The 14,724-nt window shown below is 50.4% G+C and overlaps 1 protein-coding gene across 2 annotated transcripts in view; it reads left to right on the forward strand.

The window, feature by feature from the left end:
* Window positions 1–1,375: 1,375 nt before the first annotated feature.
* MID2 (midline 2) overlaps window positions 1,376–14,724 on the forward strand; it is a 167,750-nt gene continuing 154,401 nt past the window's right edge. Inside the window, exon 1 of one of the 2 annotated variants that reach the window (XM_062584485.1) lies at window positions 1,376–1,472. The gene's annotated coding sequence lies outside the window, so the exon portion shown is untranslated. Of the gene's footprint in view, window positions 1,473–1,630; window positions 1,985–14,724 lie in introns of those variants that run through there. The other variant, XM_062584484.1, reaches the window with a different exon arrangement.

Raw genomic sequence — 14,724 nt, forward strand, 5'->3', positions numbered from 1 at the left:
ATAGCACTGAACTCAGGAAAGTTGCTTTAATATCCTGCCTGTTGTAATGAAGGAAGGATTGGGCCCTATCAGGCTCTGATCTTGTTGTTTGTTCTCTTCTCGCTTGGGTTGCAGAGATGCAAATGACAAGAATCAGTCCCAGGATAGCTATGAATTATGTGACTTGGCCACAGCAATGCAGACTGTTTTCCCTGCCAGAAGAGCAGAGATGGGATCTAGTGCAGAATAACTGGTGCATGTTAACTATCCCACTGTCAGATTCTCCTAGGGAAAAGCATCTGTGATTTTTCTGCAAGGTAAACTAGGTGAGAACAACCCTGGCTACAATTATGACGTTGACCTCTGCTACGCGGTAGAGTACAGCTGTCTACTTCCCCTGGAATTTCGCTGTGTGACAGCTACTGGGTGCTCGGTGCCCCACTGCAAAAATGAAGCAGGTTGTGTGTGTGTGCAGGTGTAATGACAGTATCACAGTGAGTTAAGGGCAGAAAATGAAAGGGCTGCAGGTTCCTGCACACTAAACCTTTCCATAAACATCTGAAAGGATCTCTTCCTACCTCACCAAGAGGCATCAAGAGCCTGGATATACTTTTCCTCATATTTATTTTCAAGAGATAGCTCATTTAATGCTCTGAGCAGTTTTTAAATCTAAATAACCTGTACAGCACATATGAGTGCTACCAAGGAATAAATTACATTTCTGAGTTCTCCCTCCCTTGTATCCCTTTGATGTTATTGCTTTGCATTTATATATATGTATGTATATATGCACTTTATAAATAACAACATAACTTTACCCAAGTCTTTCTTCTTCCTTTTTTTTTTTTTTTTTTTTTTTTTTCTGTATTAAGACTATCAGAATATCCATCCACTTTTTGGAATTGGCGAGGGGAGGGGAACTAATCAAACCTATTTCTCAGCTGTACCAGCCAATGGAAAAGCAAACATATTAAAAGAGTTACTGCAAAGAAATTGAATCTCACCTTAAAGTATCTCCTGCACTGTAATATCGAATAATAAAACACCCCACGGAGCTCATTTAAAGCCTCTGCCTGATGCATGTGTCTGACTGCCTCTGTATTCGCTACTGGTCTGCGTGCAAATGTTTCCGGATGCCGTGCTGTGCCCCGCGGGTGGGCCGCGGGCGGGGCGTCGCGCGGGAGCCGGCCGCGCGTGGGTGGCTCCGGGCCGTCGCTGCGCACCGCCTCCGCGAGCCGCGACGGCGGCGGGGCGGTGCCGGGAGTGGAGGGGCGGGGGGGGGGACCCTGCGCCGCCTCACCTGCGGCGGAGGGGAGGGGGGGGAGAGGAGGGCCGGGCCGGGAGGAGGGGAGGGGAGGGCGGAGGCGGCGGGAGCGCGGCGCCCGCCTCCCGCCCCGCGCTCCGGCTGCTGCCCGCGCCGCCGTCTCCGCCGTGCCGCCGCCGCCGCCTCCAAGATGCCCGGGCAGCGGCGGGGAGGCTGCCGCAGCCCGCTGGTAGGTAACGGCCCCGGGGGAGCGGAGCGGGGCGGGGCGGAGCGGGGCGGCAGGCCGGGCGGGTGCGGAGCCCCGGCGCTGCAGCGAGTGGCGCAGAGCGGAGCCGGGCCCGCAGCGGGCGCGCCGCGCCGCGCCGAGGGGCGCCCGCGCCGGCAGCTCTGCCAGCTGCGAAGGGGCTTTGCGAAATGACCCTGAGCACCTCCCGCTCCTCGGCGGGCAGCGTTAGAGGCGTTCGCCCTCGGGGCCCTTTTCGCCCTTGCCCCGGAGGAAGTTCAGGTGCGCCGAGCCTCTCCTGCAAAGCCCGATAACGCGAGGTGCAGGGAGAAGCCCCGTTTCCTTCCTGGTCATCTGTTTGCTTGCAACCGTCCTGCTGCGAAACGGCTATTTACTGCTGGTCGGTCTTCAGGCCGGCCAGCTGGAGAGGACAAACTTGCCTTCCTGCTCCACGTAAGCTCCCCGTGCCGCCCGGTTTAGTAACGGAGCATCTCCCACCCTCTTCTCTGGTTTTCCAGGTAGTGTATGCGCGTGTCACAGCCCTTCTGCCTCTCAGCCCAGCGACTACATTTTAGATCGCTGCGTTTTCGGTTTCGGGCTCCCACTGCTGTCAGCAGGCAGCCCTGTGCAGTGTGGCTGCTTGCTGGTTGCTGCAGTTTTCCTTGCTAGCAGTGTTTTCACAGCTTTGGTGGTGATAAAGTTTAGCTGAACTGAAGTTAAAAGGGATTGAATTCTCCTGAGGCAGACTTCTTCGGAAGTCTTGTAGAATTCTTGCAAAAACAAGGCAAAAACAGGCACAGGTAATGTCTCTAATACCGCTAACCCCTCTGTCTTGCTGAGAGACTGAGCAATATTTCATGGGATATTGCTCTGGCATTTTACTGACTGTGCTCTTCCTGATATTATTGCTAGTCCTGAAGTCTAGCATATTTTGGTTACATGGAGCATCTGACAAGTTGTTAGAAAACGTGCCTGAGTGACACACAAGACTTGAATTGCTAGTGGCCGAGCTTGCTTTGGGTTTCTTGCCTCCAAAAACGTATCAACTCCATGTTTTATTGCTGTAATGTGCACAGCTAAAGATGTTTGTAATGTCATTCATGAAGCAAATGGCCATTCCGTTGGATGGGAAAAGGCAAATGTGTCTTGGTGCACTACAATTTTCTCAAGTCTTGACACGTTGAGTGTTAATGACTGAAGCTCTGCCTGCTCTGGCTGGCTTTTGCCCAGGTCTTCTCCCTGCTCTGAAGCAAGCTCTAAAACCTCAACTGAGTCTTTGTTGTTGGAAGGTGGCTTTGAGGAGACCGTCTCCCTTTGAGTAGCTGCCGCAGATAGACCAAAGCTGGCAGCTTGTACCCGTCAAGGCTCTCTGCATTGGCATGGAGTCATGGAGTGTTCCTAGACAGTGTACTGTCTTACCAGTGAGGTCACTGCTGGACAGCATGCTGGGAATTTGGGAATCTGTGCCAACTGCTTGTTGTGCTGTGCATGGGACTGAGATGTGTGAAGTCGGGGTTTCAGCTGCTCTTTGAACCTTTTCATAAGAAGCACGGTGCCCTTCCATCCTCATCTCCCCCTATTCCAGTGTGACCCTGGGATTTTGGGCAGAGGTGCTGAGGTTCTGCACGGCTCAGTTTGTGGTAGAGGAGGGCAAAATAGTTGGCGGATGTGGAGTAAATTGTGGAGTAATCAAAGGCGAGCTGTGAGCGCAGAGCTTTGTGACTTCTGCGGGTGCCTTGGTCTCTGTGCTGGGGTTGTCACTGCTGCGTTTAGCCTGCTAGGAAAGCACACAGAACTGTTTGCTTGGCTTTTTCTCGTGAACAAGGGAGAGGACAAGGGGACGAACACAGATTTATTTGTGGCATTTGCCCAGTGGGCGGTAGTGTTTTAAGGCTGCGATGGTTTCTGTTCCAAGGGGCTATTCCTCAAAATTACTTCTGGGAAATGAACTCGGAAAAGGCAGTGAGCAGGATTAAAAATACAAGAAGGAAGAGCGAGTGGCAGCGACAGCAGCAGTTGCATTGATTCAGGCAGGTGGTGGTACTGCTACAGAGAACTCTGGGTGTGCCTGCTGCTTTCTGAACAACTGGAAACAGGTCTGTGCCCTGCGGAGCCTTCTGCAGCATCGGGTGAAAGCAGTGCATGCAGAGAGCTTCCTAGAAGTTACACTGCCTGTATTCTAAATCTTGCTTTAGAAAATGAAATTATGCTACAAACTTTGATGAATGCCATCCCTTGAAGTTTCCGCTTGCACATGCAGGGTGAGCTGATGGCCTCATCAGCAGAGGCACAGCATGAGGGAAGGGTTTGGCTGGCAGATGGTACGATCACTTATATTTGTGTTTCCAAACAGGGGTGGGATTGTCCTTGAGACCACCAGAGAGGGTTAACTTCTTAAAATCACAGTTGTCTCACTGAATCATCTCCTCTTTGGGCTGGGGAGGTGTGTTTCCAAATCCGCACTTGAAATTTTCATCCTGAATCCCCTGGATTTTGGCTTTAGGTGGGTTTTTGTACAGTCAGTGGCTAGGGCTGCTGCTGGCAGTTGCTCGACCAGTTGGAATTAGTGTTTTTTGCTGAACAAATCCCAGCACTCACTTCCTGAGACCTGTTGCGTCTCAGGTCAGCTGCTGACTTCTGACACTTCTCACATCTCAGGGCCACTCTTCTGAAATGTGGCGTGTAGTTTGAGAAACTGTGGCTCTTGGCTGTTCTGGCAGAGCTACTGGATCTCCGCAGATCCAGAGATGTGGACTTTCAGTGCAGGCTGCACAGCCATTTCTTTAAAAGAAGGCAAAATGAAGCATGATGTGGTACCTCAGGAGAGAGTTGCTGCTTCCAGTAGGATGAAGCCACCTTCACTTACTCAGAATCTGTCTTAGACAGATTGTCTTGGACAAGCTAGCACAGTACTTCAGGAATGATGGGGCTGTGGAAAGCAAGTGGATGTTTTGGAGAGCAGCCTCTTTAAGCTGTCTCTTGCTCTCTGATGTAGACTTAGAGAAGATCATGGTCATCCTTTATTATTATAACAGGGCTCTTTAATAACAGCTTTGGCGTGGAACCAGACAAATTTGTGACATCAATAGTCTGGATCCACTGTGTTGAGAATCTGCCTCCCTAAACCAGCTGGGGTTCAGGTGCTTTTGGGCCAACATCAAGTCCAGTGATTGCTCCATTTGCTTCCAGGCCATTTGCAGCCTGCTGAGCAATGGAGCTGTTTCCACTCTGGTTCTGGGAAGTGTCTGACATTGCTCACATACATACTGCCTGCCTAGCCCTGAACGTCCTCCTTGGCAGAAAAGAGCAGCCACAGTGAGTTTTGGAGTCTGTTCTCATTGCCAGAACTCAGGTAGGGCTTTAATCTATGCTTTGTAGGCACCTGAGTAAAGTTATCTGCTGCTTTTACCTGTTTTCTTTTCTTTTTTAATCTCACCCCCCCCCCCCCCCCAAAAAAGGTGCATGTTGCAGTTTAGGAAGAGCTTGACTTTACTGTCATCTGTTGTAAAGGAGCAACTCCGTTGGCCTCTCTCATTAACGGGCAGAGTACGTGGCAAGGAAGCCAGTGACTGACCTCCCTTGGCTGTGTGCTCAGTCAAGCCCTTGGCCGTACTCAATGAAGCTTGATTGCTAGCTGTGCGGTCTTGTCCATGCAGAGTGACGGCACCAGAGCAGAGCTCAGGATCCCGAAAATGCCAGGGTGAGGAGGTTTCGGGGGAGAGAATGCAGCATTTGTGCACTGCTGAAAAGCCACATTGTGCTGGGCGAGGGCAGCGTGGCTCCGACCCGGCGGCTGCCGGCGGATCTCTGCAGGCGGAGGGGTGGTGGGTGGGTGCTGAGGCTGCTGGCAGCCCCACTTGGTTGCGGAGGCTTTGGGAATGGAACATCGTGGCCCTCACATCCCGTCCTGCCTTCCTGTTTTCCTCTGGGCGGCCGCTGGAAAACATCACGTTACCTCTTCTGACGGTGGCCCAGGCCATCTCCCTTATCTGGTGGCTGTGTGGCTGTGGAAAGGGGGATAACTCGAGACTGGAGCCTGCAGCTTATTTCATCCTTGGAAGCGATACAGAGCCAGGGTGCTATGCACTGCAGACCCTTGTTTTGTTGCGATGAGAGTGTGGGGGCTGGAGGGTCTGGGGACCCTGCCGGCTTAACTGCAACATACAGCGCTTGTTGGCTTGGGCAGCCTGCCCTCCCCCTCACTTCTTGTTCCCAGCACTGGAGCAGGCTGGCGAGCGCAGACAGCAGCAGAATAGCTCCTTTTGTGAGTCTGCCTGCGCTGCCGTTTCTCAGGAAATCGGCTATTGTGTTTGCTGGTGCAGCCAAGGCTCCCGTCTTCTCCCTTCCCTCGCTCTGTCCGGGTCCGTCCCAGCACGTGGGCTGCCCTCAGCCCCTCTCCCTCGTGGGCAGTGCAATGCCCTGGCACTGCTTTGCACTCCAAACCTGCCAACCTGGCACATGCCAGCAGGCCCCTGGGCTGGGAGGCAGCAGTTCACAAGGGAACCAAGCGAGTTTGGGACATTCTTTGCCTTGTTGCGTATGTGTCTGGCTGACCGGGGCTTCCCAGCTCAGTATCAAGGGATGCATCGCATACCCGTGTGGAAAAACGCTGGTGGTGCTGGAGGGCAGAAGCTGCTTCTCTTACCACCCTGGCTTGTAACTGCCTGGGCACTGCTTGGTGGTCTTCAAAGTTGTGTGAGGGATTTGGAGGCTGTTTCCCAATGAAAGCTATGTTTATTATTTCAAACTACGCTGGCTGGGATCCTTCCAAGTGGAGGAGCATGCTTGATGTCCTACTGCAAACAACCTGTCTCAATAAATGGATAACCGCTTTTTCCCGGCTGCTGTGTGTCAGCAAATGCTACTGCTGGTCTGATGATACTGGATCTTTCACTTTCAAATGTTAAGAGTAGAGAGACTAAATAGAAGGGCTTTTTCTACAACTGTTGTTTTTTGCAGGCCTCGTAAGAGAACATTTTGCAAGTGTTTTTGCAGGCTCGGTGTTTGAGTGACTTTCCATACCTGTGACTTGCCTGCTTTCTGTGAAGTGGCTTGTGATCTTTTAAATGAAAGGGGCTCTATGCATGTGCAACCTATTGCTGCTGTTATTTATTACAGAATTTATGTCTAACAGTGAGATTGTTAGGGCTGTTTGTTTATTTCCTGTTTTACAGGCACCGTAAATGAATCATGTCGGGGTAATGGCCTAGAAATGAAGTTTCCTTTTAATAAGCAAACCCAATTTTGAGTGGTTGACCAAAGGGGAGAAAGAATCTTAACTTCAGACAGCAAGCAGAAATCTTTCTAGTGGAGAATTTAAGCACAGCATAATAAGTGTAAGCTGGCAGGAGATTTGTATGGGAGTAAGAAGAGAAAAGATGCTTACACACATCTCTGAAATGCAGCCATGCAGCATCCTTCAGCAGCAAGTCAGAGATGACATGGAATAAATTAGCTTCTAGTTTTTCAAAGAAATACGGGGCGAGTTAGATGTGTTTAATGGACAATCGTCAGAAGGATTCCACAAAATCTACCTGTGCGACTGGGCTGATTAAAATTAGGTAGTGTGAGGCCATCTAATTATGCTCAAGTACCTAAAACACACGGTGGTCTAGGGAGGCCGTGGAGCGCTGCAGAGCACAGTGCTGACATTGGAGCATGCTAACGCAAGGTTTTTAGCAGCCCACACTGCCAGAAGGCTCCTTGTTGCAAGGGAAAAGCTGGGTGTTGCGATGGCCTTCATTAAGCCCCTGGAGATGAACCCGTCTGGTTTTACTCTCCCGGTTCCCAGCTGTATGTCCCAAGAGGGAGGGAAGAATTTGAAGCAATTTCTTGGAGCTGCAGAGTGACTTGGCTAATGCTGGGTGAAAGGAGCAGGCTGGGATTTTTGTTGTGTGCTGTGCTGACTCAGCCTGCTGCCAGTGCGGTCCCATCGGTCTCCCATTGCTTGCTGGAGGAGCACGAGGCGGTGCTGAATGCACCTGCATGTCCTGTGGCCTTGCACTCGCATGGTGGTGAGTGTAGGCATCAGCAGCTGATGCCAGAGATGTTGCAACCCCCCAGGCTTTGCTTGAGTAGCTGAGCCCCACCAGGGACTGCATCAGGTCCTCAGCATGCGTGTTATCCTCTGACATGGAACCTGCTGGCTGTATTGCTTCAGGCCAAAGATCTCGGTGGGCTAAGCTAATACCTGCTGGGTTGTCCCTGCCCTGGTACTATGACTTTGGATGAGGTATCTGCTCCTCTTATTTCTTCTACCCAGTTTCTCACCTGGAAATTTCCTGGGCCCAGCGGGATAGGATGAGTGCCTCACAGCCCTGGAGAGGAGGGAGCAGGCATGCGGCAGCTGTGTCCCCAGCAAGGGATAATGGCTTTAGCACTCCCCCTGCAATGCACAAGCTTAGCAGAACTGATGCCTGTGTGCTGGTGTCCGTAAGGGTTTAGTGGCAAGAGACCTAAACTGTCCCTATTAACCCACGTGGTTCTTTGTCAGAGGAGATGCTGCTCTTCGTGGTTATTTGCTGGGACTGCCAGTGGAGCCCTGACACTTCTGATCAAGAAGCAGAGGGCCATGACAAAATAGGCACTGTGTAAATGCGCTGTGAGAGTGTGGGGCTGGGCCTTGGTAGCTCAGGAGGCTGGTGTGGAGATTTTTTGAAGGCATGAGGCTACACTGATTTGCGGGAACCCTGGGAATCAGGAGAAGCTGGGACCTCTATCAGGTTCCAGGCCTGTTTGTGCAGCACCATCCTCCGATGGACTGGCAGCTACCAGCATTGCTTCTGTGCCTGTTGCTCAATTGCATAAAGAAAATGGGTCAAAACTGTCTGGTCTGAAAATTTCTTCCGTGAGCTGAAGGAAGCCCCTAGGCAGAGGTCAGATGTGGGGAGGCCCCAAGTCTGAAAAGGGTTAAATGTTGTGCTGAGGCAGATGGGTGCTAAGAGGCAGACATGTCCCTCATGAGTCCAAGTGACAAATAGCTCCACTAGGATTAAGAAGGCTTTCTACTAAGTGAGAATGCCCTGCCAGCATGCAGGCATTGGAAAGCAGCAAAGATGTCTCTTCAGGGGACACTCTTCTGTGTACACTGACCATTTGACTCTCATTTCCTTGCATCAAAGCCCTGCTGTTGAGAGAGAACTTAATGCTGGTGACTGTGGTCTGGAGTCACTACAAGGAGAGAGCAATGTGCTGGTGAATGTGCTCTCGGTGAAGGAGAGGCAGTCGATTAGCCTTGGTTTCAGGGACAGGATTTGTGGTTGCACTCTCCTGTCCTCCAGGGTGAGGAAGGAGGTAATGAGAAACTCATAGAAGTTGAGTCCTGGGCTCTAGCCCTTCAGTCTTGGCAGAGGGGCATCCTGAGGAGTGGAGACCTAGGGTTTGCTTCTAAGTAGAAGGTATTCCCAGGAAGATAACAGGCAGACTGAGGATGTAGCATGCCTTTTGAGTCTGTGGCCAGAAGTGTTTTGATTGCAGAGTTCTGGCTGCTTCACATGGAGAAAACACCAGGTGCAAAAGGATTCTTTAGCAGAGAAAGGCCTAAAAGAAAGAAGCTGAAGCTGGACGATTCAGGTGAGAAACAAGGCATGGATGTTTAATGATGTGTTTGAATAATTGCTGGAAGAAGGTGATGACATTCCAGGAACTTGCCCTGTCTAGGTCCAAAGGCATCCAGGGAATGAGGGGAGTGTCAAGCCAGATGAAATCTGGGGGCCAAATGCAGTGGCCTCTGCTGTGTGTGAGATCAGGCTGTTGAAGACCTTTTGGCCTTGAAACTGCTGATCTCTGAGCAGCCCAAAGGCTTAGCTCTGGGTTTCTGCCAGCTGGGAACAGGCTTGGAGCCTTTTGCCATCTGTGATGGTTTGGTGTCCCTCTCAGACTCCCATAAAGGCCACAGCTTAGCTTTGATGCATCCACAGGGATGATGTGTGTGTCCTCAGGGTAAAGGACCTGCCAATGTTTGCATTCAGTTTTGTGGGGTGTCTCTGCCTCTCATTTTCTGAGACCTCTCTGGAGTTGTGCAAATCCCAGTGCAGGCTGGCCTACCCAGCTAAGAGTCATTTAGTGGTTACATGCAAACAGGGTTGTGGTGCCTCCCCCCCCCCCCCCCCGTCTTTTTTTTTGTATTTGCATAGTGCCTCCAGCTTGAAGGCTCGTGACCTTGCTGTGTTCGTGGTGCAGTACAAACGCTGGTTGAACTCTGAAGAAATTACGCTCGCTTCTGCAAACGAGACACGGTCTGACTTGGCATGTGAGAAGGCAGCAGCTGTGCAGTGTGGCTGTGCAGCGTGGTCATGCAGGGACAGACTTGGAAGTCATCTTAAGTGAAAACAGTACAGAGAGTCAAGGAGAGTGTACTAGCAGGATGATGGGCCAAAAAACTGGCTTTTGTCAGTTGGTTTATAATATGCCCTGAGATGATAGCAGGATGCGTGAGGCACTGTGGCAGAAGAAATCCAGAAAACTGTGGTGTTACAGAAATTTGTTGGCTCAGTCTGCATTAAAAAAAAAAAAAAAAAAAAGAAGAAAGTTGTGTATCGTAATGCATCGACACATTTTTAAAGCTGGCGCTGCAGAGTCGCTGGAATTCTTCCGACATCGTGGTCCCTGGCGTAGCATGTGCACACATCATCTGTCTCCGAAACTTTATACGTAAACACTGCAAGCTCATTTAAGCAGTGTGCATGTTGTAAAGTATTTTTCCATTGATCATTTTGTTCTAACGCCTGCTCTGCGTTCTTGTCACCTTGTGGTTCCTCTCCAGAGTCGGACACGCTGAAGCAGCAGGCGCTTCTCCAGAGCTGAAGGCTTTGTACAAGGGGCTGGAGCAGCACGGTGCAAGGACCTGGCTCTGAAACTTTGCTCCTGTATTTCCTTTGAGGTTGCAAGATCCTGATTTACAGTAGCGTGCTAGAGAATGGGCGTTGTGTTTGTTTATCAAATTAGCCCTGATTTCTTCTGGCTTGCACTTTGCATTGTAGTATATTTGCAGTGTGCTGCGACCTGGCCTCAGCTTTCTGCAGCAATGCCTCTGTCTGCCTGGGTTGTTGTTTTTTCTTTTTCTTTTTTTTTTTTTTTTCCCTCCTCCCAGAAACAAGCTCTGATTTTTGCTTGGATATCTTCCCTGGCTGCTGGTGGTTCTGTCTCTTGCTCCCTGATGCTGGAAGCTTTTGCATGCCTGTTAGAAGGGAGGACTGGGCTGGGTTTTGATGTACAGAAAGGTGTTAGGTGCCTAGTTGTACAACTTCAGGCGTTGTTCTGTGACAAGCAAACCTGGCTACAATCATTTATTTTCTTGCTTGACTTCTTTCTTTTCCACTATGACTGGTGAGTGGAGTGGGTGCCTTCTGAGATCTTTGCTGATCCTGTGACCATGCTTGAGCTTCTCCTGAGTCCCTGGGTTTTTTGGGTTTTGCCTCTCGGACCTGCTTTTCTTCCAGGATGTTGCCTGGTTCCTCACATATGGAGGCTAGGTTGTGTGCTTTCCCCTTCCCTTCCAGAGAAAGACTCCTCTTGTTTATCCTCCCAGGGATTTTGCTGTGTTTTCTTCTCAACCTCTAAATCCTGACTTAATGTTTCCTGGCTTCCCTTCTCTCCTGCAAAATCCTTTGTCCTTCCCTCCGTCTCCTAGAAGCATCCAGCTTTCTCGCTCCCAAATCTTCTTTATTCCACCCCTCCCTTTTCCCTTGTCCTTCTGCTGCTCTCCCTTCCTCTCTGTTGCAGCCAGAACCGCCTCTGATAAGACATGCTGCTGCAGTTTTCCTGGCCGGATCAGGATGTTGTCTACCTCGTGCCCTGGCAGAGATGCTCTAGCTTGTGCTCTGTTTATTGCTAGCAGTGCGGGTTTATCTGAGCTGTTCCTGTTTCTCTTCCCTTCTGTCTTGGCATCTTTGTCCCCCATGTTTTCTCCCTGCCTCTTTCTTGCTCTCCCTCAACTCTTTTTAACCCCTCTGTGGTTGCTGTCCCTGTTGCTGCTGCCTCCCACATCTGTGCAGGCTTGAGACTTGATGGCTTAGTGGCCTGCCCTTTCTTCTTCCAAGTCTTTGTTGTCCTCCTTACCCTGAGGTGAGTCCCACCAGCCTCCTGGCTACTGCTTCTGTACCAGGCCAGGGCCACATCCTGCACGGTGTCCTATCTACAGTTTCTGGTCAGCTGCCCCTCTCCCATGCCCCAGCTTGCGTCTTGTTTGTTCATCCAGCTTGCTCCCCTTCCTCCTGCAGCTGCCTGCTGCAAATAATCTTGTTGCTCCTTCCCTGTCCAATCAACATCTTCTCTTCTGCTCCTGCTGTGGGCTCAGCCTGGTGCCCTTCCACGTGTGACCCAGCTGTTCCTGCCTCGTCTTTGTGCATGCATGCTCGCTTCCTCTTCTGTCCTGCACGGATATCGTTCCTCATTCTCTATTCCCCTTTCATCCCTGTTTGCTGCCAGCTCTGTAATCCTTTCCTGATGCTTTTAGATCCTTCTTCACGCATCCTTGCAGCAACTCCAGTGAGAACCTTTGCAGGAATATGAAACTCCTTAAACTCCTGCCAACGTTTCTGTGCTGGACTGGAACTCCCTGTGGTAGATGCCAGGCCTGTTTGTTTGCTCTCACACTGCAGAGGCTGTTGCATTTCTGTAAAAATGTGGTTCTAAGGAGTAGCAGCTCTGCTTTGCTGTTGTCTTATACTCATTTGCTAAGTGTCAAAGTGAGCAGCGAAGTGAGTTGTGTGCATTTGCAGGTCTCCCATGCACTGGTCTTGCACAGAGATGCCAAATCCCTGAATGTTTGCAGAGGGAGCACAAAATGCACAGAATTAAACCTTGAAGCACAAAGCTAGCTTGCCTAGCTCTGCTGCTAAGAAAACTGCAGCAAAGAGACTGGTAAATCTTGCACTCACAGATAGATTATTCTTGTGCACTGACAACTTCCAAGCAAAATTCAGTGACATTGTGGCTTCTGCTCGCAGTACCTCAGAGAGATGCTAAAATGCGGTGTTGGGCTGCGTGTGTTCCAGCTGCGAGAAACTGCATATAGTGTGAAACTTGAAATAATTTGTGAGGAAAATATTGCACTGGTCTTTGATTTCATTATGCTTTTAAAGAAGGGAGCCCGACTTCTGGTTGTCATCAGAGGTCCCTTTTTTGTTGCTGGCTGCTGCCACTTTTATGGCCTCATGCCCCTCCATGTGTCACATGTTTGCTGTTTTCTGGTCTGAAATACTTCATCCTTTTTAAATCCATTTTGTCTGATTCCTCAAGTCATTTAACAACACTTCCTCTGATGAACAATTATCAGCCAGTGTTATCATTCTGGTTGCTGGGAGATGATTTGGACCAGTCTACGCTGCGAGGCCATTAGTGGCATGGTGATGGGTCTCTTGAAGATCAGTGCACAGTAGGGTTGGCATTGCTGCAAAATGCAGATGGGCAATAACGCTTGCTGCTCTGGGTCTGGGACTGGCAGAATAGGACCGGGTAGCAAAGTTGGAATGAGTTAATGGAGCAGCTGCAGCTCCCACCTGCCTTGGGAGGAGGCTGTAACGCAGGAACCCAGCATTCTTTGGCTCTTCCTGTTTCTTTGCTCTTTTATGTGCTTTTATCCTCGCCCAAATGAGTCAAAGTGCCGTTGCAGAGGGGCGAGCCTGGCATTAGGAGACGGCAGACCCAGCTTGGTTTCTCGCTGGGCTTCTGCTGATAGTGGCCTGTTTCTGGCCACTGCTGCTTGGGCCCACGTCTGAGATGTGGGGATGAAGAGACAGCTCCCGCGCTGGCCCTGTCATTGTTCCCACATGTAGGGATTCGGTCTGCGGTTGGGTTTGGTAGTCTGGTCAACCGATGCGTTGATAAAAGTAGCTCGAGCATCTTGGGTGAAAGATGTTGTGCAAATACATCCGCTGCTGGAGGGCAAGAAGAGAGTGTGTGCAGAGGGGACTTTGCTGCCTTCCAGTCTCCCCGCGGTCCCACAGGCTGCTGAACTCGCAGCCTGGGCATGTGAAACAGCGTGTTCTGGGCAGGCAAGGCTGAACTGATTGATTTTTAATTTTTTTTTCACCCCTGCCAGTACTTTCTTAAGCCTTTGGCTGCTGGTACGTTCCACATGTGACTTGAGAAAGTGTGCCCCGTTCCCTTTAGCATCCTCAACATTTGGGTGCTGTTGGTATTCTTTAACAGCCATATACTTTGCCACCTGTCTGCGGATAGACGCCAGCCTTTCCGCGGAGAATTGAGGCAGTTGGAGTCTTTGAGAGAGGAAGATGCCTCTGAATGTAAAAGTCTGTTTCCAGCGAGCTTCTTGCAGAGCCTGTGATTATTACATTTGTCTTTGGTTGCTCACTGAGAGGAAACGGGCTCAAAATGCAAAATACGGAGCGTTTATTTTCCTTTCAGATCATTAAAAGAGCACTTCAGTGTTATATAGCAAGTATTGTCTGTGCTGTGCCTCTCATGCTAAAAGCCATCCTCTGCATTCCTCCGGGAGCCTGCAGGGAGGGAGGGGAGTGGGGATGGCAGGAGTAAATTAGCTTTGTAGTTAACTGCTTCATCTCATGAACTACATCTAAGGAGAGCCTCGCTGCTGCTGGATGAAAGGAAGATCTGTAGCCTGCGCCTGCCGACAAAATTATTCCAGTTCCCATCCTCAAGCACGAGGAGTTCTCCCTTGGTTAAGCGAGTTAGTGGAGACAGGCTAAGCCGGGGGACAGGCGAACGCAATGCGAGGACGCGTGCACAACGAGGCAGAGCAGGCTGCTGTGCCTGTGGACCTGGAGGCGATGCAGACAACTGGCACGGTCTTAACTCGTCTGGGAAATCGAGTGTGGTTTGTGTAATTAAATCTGCTCCGTGATAGAGCCTGGATGGATGGGTTAGGGTTTGCACTAGGTTAAAGAGTTTATAGTTCCTTCACCAAAACCGCCTCTTTCAGGATGACTCGGTGGGCTTGTTTCTAACACAGTGTTGTGCACCTGGGGCATACCTTGCTCCTACAGCGTTTAATTCCTGTTTTGCCACTAAATGCTGTGGTTGGTGTCCCACAGCAGTGTAGCTTTACTGACGTGGTGGTGAGAGCCTGGTTTTGATGACATACTAACGAGAGGGAAGTGAGACTAGGGCTAGGCTCCAGAAGGATGCTGAGCATCGTATTGCTAATCCTTTATGTTGTATATCTTTACATGTATAATTGCGTATAATCCCATGTATCTTCATGTGTCAGTGCTGCAGAAAGTGTGGAAGACATTCACTGCCTTGAAGAGCTGGAGGTCTGATGCTATGAGAGCAG

This window comes from Rhea pennata, chromosome 11 (genome assembly GCF_028389875.1).
Source record: "Rhea pennata isolate bPtePen1 chromosome 11, bPtePen1.pri, whole genome shotgun sequence".
NCBI lineage: Eukaryota > Metazoa > Chordata > Aves > Rheiformes > Rheidae > Rhea > Rhea pennata.